Here is a 6,478-nt window from a genome sequence, read left to right on the forward strand (position 1 = left end):
CTAACCAATTTATTAGAGCATAAGCTTTCGTGAGCTACAGCTCACTTCCTCAGATGCATATCGTGGAAACTGCAGCAGGCTTTATATATACACAGAGAATATGAAACAATACCTATTCCCACCCCACTGTCCTGCTGGTAATAGCTTATCTAAAGACAATCTCTCTGGTCACGCGATCACAGACATGAAGGTCGCTATCTTAAAACAAAAAAACTTCAAATCCAGACTCCAGCGAGAAACTGCTGAATTGGAATTCATTTGCAAATTGGATACTATTAATTTAGGCTTAAATAGAGACTTGGAGTGGCTAAGTCATTATGCAAGGTAGCCTGTTTCCTCTTGTTTTTTCCTACCCCCCCCCCCCCCGCAGATGTTCTGGTTTAACTTGGATTTTAACTTGAAGAGTGGTCAGTTTGGATGAGCTATTACCAGCAGGAGAGTGAGTTTGTGTGTGTATGGGGGTGGGGGGGATGTGAGAACCTGGATTTATGCAGGAAATAGCCCAGCTTGATTGTCATGCGCATTGTGTAAAGAGTTGTCACTTTGGATGGGCTATCACCAGCAGGAGAGTGAATTTGTGTGGGGGGGTGGAGGGTGAGAAAACCTGGATTTGTGCTGGAAATCACTTTAGATAAGCTATTACCAGCAGGACAGTGGGGTGGGAATAGGTATTGTTTCATATTCTCTGTGTATATATAAAGCCTGCTGCAGTTTCCACGATATGCATCTGAGGAAGTGAGCTGTAGCTCACGAAAGCTTATGCTCTAATAAATTGGTTAGTCTCTAAGGTGCCACAAGTCCTCCTTTTCTTTTTGCGAATACAGACTAACACGGCTGTTACTCTGAAACCTGTCAATAGCAAAGTGGGAACTATAATGACAAAACAATACAGAAGTGAGGATTTCACATCCCAGCTATTGATAAGTGAGTTCTTGCCAGACAGGATGCTATCAAACTAAGTTTCCTTTTACATTTTCTAGGCACTTCCCTTTCTCTGGAGGTGATAGGAATACAATCCTGTCCTGATAGTGCCTAACAGCCCAATAGCACCTTATTTCAATGTGACTAGTTTGGAATGTGAGGAGGTGACTGGTCGCTTCCCAGCTTATGGCTGCCTCTGCTGCTTAGCCAAAGGCCTGAGCCTAAGAACAGGGCCTCAGACTGTCACAGTAAGAGAAGGCCCTTACATCAGCAGATAGTGATTTTGATTCTTTCTTTTATACCTCTATAATTAGCCAAGTGATAAGAATACACCTAAATTCTTAGAGTATAGGCCTTTACAGACAGGCCTGAATATCTATATCCTAACAGAAACCACTGCTTTTTTCCTGGAAGTTTCATGTAGATTTTAAAATTGTTGTTGTCAGGTGAATCCAACTTGCCTCATTCTGGAATAAATCATTTTATGAGAGGTCATTAAACCTGGGCGGTGTCTTGTATGTGTAAGCAGTGTCAGGATGAGCTCCACCCTAACATCTGGTGGTGAGGTGTGGCAAGTTGTGGAAAAGAACTTCAGGGGCCGATCTCATTTGCATAGGCACACCCACCACGCCTAGAATGAGACCATAGCTGCCCAAATGGTCACTTTGGCTGCTGTGGGATCCCCAGTGTCTCTGTTATTGGGGCAGGAAGAATAAATTGTTATTACCCTGATTATGGGAACTGTGCTTGGAACTGTACGTGGCCTTTTGTTATGATGGAGGGATTCACCATCAACTAAGTAGCACTCGCTAGGCAAGGGTCATGGGTTCCAAAACTGTGTGAATGGAGAGAGGCTGGGTACAAGTATTAACACTTGGTGGCATGGGCCCTTGGTGACGGCCTTACATGCTAATTGCACTTCCTCCTCTCTCCACTGTGGAATATCAGAGCTAATTTTGATTTCATTAGAAGTCTAGTTATAAGCTGCTGAGCTCATTTTGGGCTGACAGTGCACCAGCACTGGGGCTCCCCTCCTACAAGCTGAATTCACCTAAGAGCTGAAATCACTGAGTGTTGTGCTAAGTAGTGGGGGAGCCTGAAGATATATTGTGGAGCGGTTGGCGGCCGGCTGGAGTGCCTTGCGGACCGGCTGGTGGAGCAGTTTGTGGATGGCAGGAGCTGCTTGTGGAGCTGAGCGAAGGAGTTTGTGGGGCGGCTGGCGGAGCGGAGCTGAGCGAAGGAGTTTGTGGGGCGACTGGCGGAGCGGAGCGCAGCTGAGCGAAGGAGTTCGTGGGGCGGCTGGCGGAGCGGAGCGCTGCTATGGAGCTGTCAGCTTCAGATCATGTAAGGTGCCTCTTACCCCCGTCCCATTTCCACCCAGGTTGGGAGGTAAAGCTCCGCAGATAAACTTTTGAACTCTGGGGCTGCCCTGACCAGGGACAGAGACTTTTGGAGCATTGGACTTTTGGGACTTTGGGTGATTTGGGGTTGCTGGACTCAAGGACCAAAGGGAAAGGACACGCCCCAATTTGCTTGGGGTGGGTTTTTTTTTGCTCATGGGTTGTGTTATGAATCCTGTTGGTGGTGTTTCCCCAACATAATGCCACATTGTTTCTCTCTGTTATTAAAAGGCTTTTGCTACACTCACACTAGGTGCTTGCGAGAGGGGAAGTATTGCCTCTTGGAGGCGCCCAGCGGGGGTGGTATATATTTATCCCAGGTCACTGGGTGGGGGCTCGAGCCGGTTTGCATTGTGTTATTGGAATGGAACCCCTAGATATTGAACCCGGCCCTTGTTGCTGCCAACTCTGACGGGCAGAAGGGTTACATATGCAAGAGACTAGCTCTCTCTCAGAATAATGGGCTACAATCTCTAATCACAAACGCATGAGAATGTTCTAGCTTCTGAAGCGCTAAAGCAGACCTTTCACCGAATATGAGGGCGTATCTATATTAGCAAACATCACGAGTAGACGTCAATCAATTTTAAATTGATTTATCACATCAGTGCAAACTCCTAGTGCAGACACATTACAACTGCTTTAAACCATGTTTATACTGGTTCTCTGAATTCAGTAAAATAATCAGATCAAGCTAAACTGCTTTAAAAATGACTTAAACCAGTTTAAGTGCATATACATTAAAAGTTTGCACTGGTGTAAGTTGATTAGGTTACATAAGAGCAAAATACCATGTGTAGATGTGCCCTCTAGGTACCTGTATTTTATCCCTTTCACTCTAGCTAACTAATTAACCACCCAAAACAAAGCAGGAATTCAGGGGATAGGTGGTTCTGTTATGCCCACACGTCTCAGGGATGCCAATAAGAAAAACCATTTTAAAGGGTGGGAAAAGTTGGCACGTATCAACATTTATTCTTCCATTGAAAGCAGCTCTCTCCACTATGCAGCCAATACTGAGAATAAGCAACTAGAGATTTTATAACAATTTCAGCCGCCTGACTTTCAAAAATAAAAAGTTACTTTCTGCGTCAGAGGTTTTAAAGCCAGCAGGGACCATTATGATCATCTAATTGGACTAGCTGCATTACACAGGCCTGAGAATTTCACCCAGTGGTTCCTACATCCAGCCCAATAACTGATTTTGGAAGCCTCTCTCAGCACTATACAAAAGACCTAGAGAGCCATTGTGGCAGCACCCTGCAGAGAGAAAGTCATAGCACATGATACAAAGAGCATTAACCAAGTACTGCACTTGTGCTGACTGAATGTCGGGCAGCCCAGTAATACTCAGCAGTGGCTTCAGGTGTTTCAGTAATTAGAGGAGTGTCTAGTTTCCTTTATGACACTGTTGTTTACTTTGTGGTAGGAGGTCATGGGAGACTAGCAAACTCCAGAGACTGACATTAAGAGCTCTGAAAAGATCTTTGATGCTGCAAGTTTTCATTAACCCATATTTGTGCCATATTTGCCCAGTAACTTGTCACATCACCCACTGTTATGCAGTTATCCGATACTGATGAGGATGCCAATAAATAAACCATGCAAGGAAAGGCCCTGCTATCATTCACTTGCACATGAGCTTATGCTGCCATGAGAATCTGAACAGTTTTCTCTCTGGTTTTGCTTTAAAATCTAAGACTTAACATTTCACTGACATAGATTGTCCCCTCTGGCATTAATAGCCATGACAGGGGAATGTTTACTGAAAATCCTCATGAAGATGAACCCAAATTGCCCCGTTAGGGGAGCAGGGTTCCCACCTCCCAGACCTTTGGATTCCACAAGATTCACCTCGATCCTGGCAGGGGATCTGCAAGAGGCCACGGCCATCTGTACAAAGGCCCCACATTCCTTCTGTTGGTTGTTGACCACCCCAGCCAGTGCCATTGGATTCCCCTGTGGAAGCTCCCAGGTTCCTGGGACAAGGGCTGCCAAGATAGGTCAATATGGCCTGGAACTGTATTAATTTTTTCAGGCATCTTCTGTGGGGCTGGAGGGTGGATGATACGCATCTCCCGGATTCCACTCCAGCCCTCTCCTCCCCCAGTGTGGATCTTAGACCCTGCAGTGAGCCCTCTGCAGGGTCTAGGAAGTGCAGGGGGATGGTGCTAGGGAGGCTCTGGAGCCCCAGTTGCATGGGGAGGAGGGGAGATGCACACACCAGATCCCCATGCAGCTCTCAGCAGGGATGATTCTTACACCAGTCATACTGTATGCGTTAGGCAGTGGAAGAGTTAACTGAGCTTACGGTTGTTTGGAGACCACAGGTGCCTGCGTTAGCCTTGACTGGGAAAACAGGATGGCAGCTGCAGATTGGCTGTCATGATTGTGTCCCCTTTAGGGCATCTTTTATAATATGTATTAGCCAAAGCCCTACTTAACTTGAGATTTTGCAGAAATTGGGGATTCCACAATATTAGGCTTCCACCACAAGTTTGACAGTGGGAGTCCCCACTGTCAGCCCCATGATCCTGCTCTCAACCCCAGGCCCCCGTCTCAGCCCCGGGAGGCCAATAGTTGAAAATGGCAGAAAAGTAATAATGGACATTATTACAGTTCTTCCTATGAGCCCCAGCTGAGACTGGGGCCCTATGGTTTTAGGTACTGTACGAACATACAGCTAGAGCCAGCCTCTGCTGTGAGAGCTGACAGTCTAAACAGACAACGGGTAGAGAAAGGATGGGGAACTGAGACATGGAGAGAGTAAGTGATGGGCTGACTTTGGGCAAATCACTTCACCTCTCTGTGCATCAGTTTCCCCAGCTGTGTAATAGGGAAAAAATGCCGACCTCTTTTGTAAAGTGCTTTGATATCTGCTGATGGAAAGCTGTTGCAGAGCTGGGACATGAAGCCAGGTCTCCTGAGTTTCAGTCCAGCGCCTTATCCACAAGAACATGGTGCTTCTCAAATGTGTGTGTGTTTATGGAACACTTTGTGTGAACATCTCTTGGACTAGAGGCCGTTTGCAAACTAGGTTTGTTATGTACGTTCACTATTTTCAATCATCCCTGTGTGACTGGTCCTATGCAGACAGCAGCCCTAACAGCAGCATCTGACAGCAAAGCTTTGCCCTCACATCTGTGTTTGCTAGCGGGGGCAGGTCACAGTAAACTGCTGTTTGGAGAGAGTTTTTTATTGCCAAAATGAGTGGGAAAAGCAGGAAGGCAGAGCGACTCCCCGTGTGTCAAGAGAATGAGATGCAGCTTTAAGCAGTGAGATTGGAGTATCTAGAAGAGTGTGTTGATCTGCAGAGAAACGTGCACATCATGGTTTTTCTGACAGAGAAGATGATGGCACTAGTGTAATTCCCTGTGAGAAGAGGGAGGAGTAGGAGGGCTCTAACAGCCAAGAACAAGACATGGTGAAGGAGAGAGAATTTTTGACCACTAATCACATGATCCATCCATCCATTACATGCTCTCTGCAGAACACTTGATGGAAAAAAGGCATGACATGATTGTAATGACTTGGTTTGTCAGCAGGACGCTGTCCAAATGGGTGGACTGACTGTCAGTCGATAATTTGACATGCTTAGCTGTGGACAAGTTTTCATGAGTGTTCAGTACCTAGAGGGAAAGCAGCATAACTGACGTCGATAAGCGCCCTAGATTTACTAAAATAACAAAATACACAAACATTCAGAAGAGGGGGGAAAACAGGTACTCAATAAGAAGTTGAACAAGTAACATTCCTGTGACGCTTTCCAAGGATGCCCAGAGTTGTGAGGCCCCTTGCTGCCGCCTGCCCTTGCTGTGAGGAAACATTGTCTGGGCCTGCTGGGGATCAGCTCCCCAACTCCATTGACCACAAGCCCTTCCCAGTAGGCCGTGCAAGCCCTGCTGTCTCTCTCCAAGTGAGCAATTGGCACGTTCCAGCTCTCAGGCCCTCTGAACATCTTCCTGGAGTGTCCACCTCTGGTCCCCTGGACACGAACAGTATTCACAGATTGGGGGTACTCTTCCTTTGGAAGCAGCCAGCTTATCAGTTTCACCTCAGATCCCCGCTCCACTTAATACCCAGCACGGACACATGTTTATAGTCAAATAAAGTAAAAGTTTATTTAACACAGCATAGAGATGCAAGTGATAGCAAGT

The sequence above is a fragment of the Lepidochelys kempii genome, chromosome 4 (assembly GCF_965140285.1).
Source record: "Lepidochelys kempii isolate rLepKem1 chromosome 4, rLepKem1.hap1, whole genome shotgun sequence".
Classification (NCBI taxonomy): Eukaryota; Metazoa; Chordata; order Testudines; family Cheloniidae; genus Lepidochelys; species Lepidochelys kempii.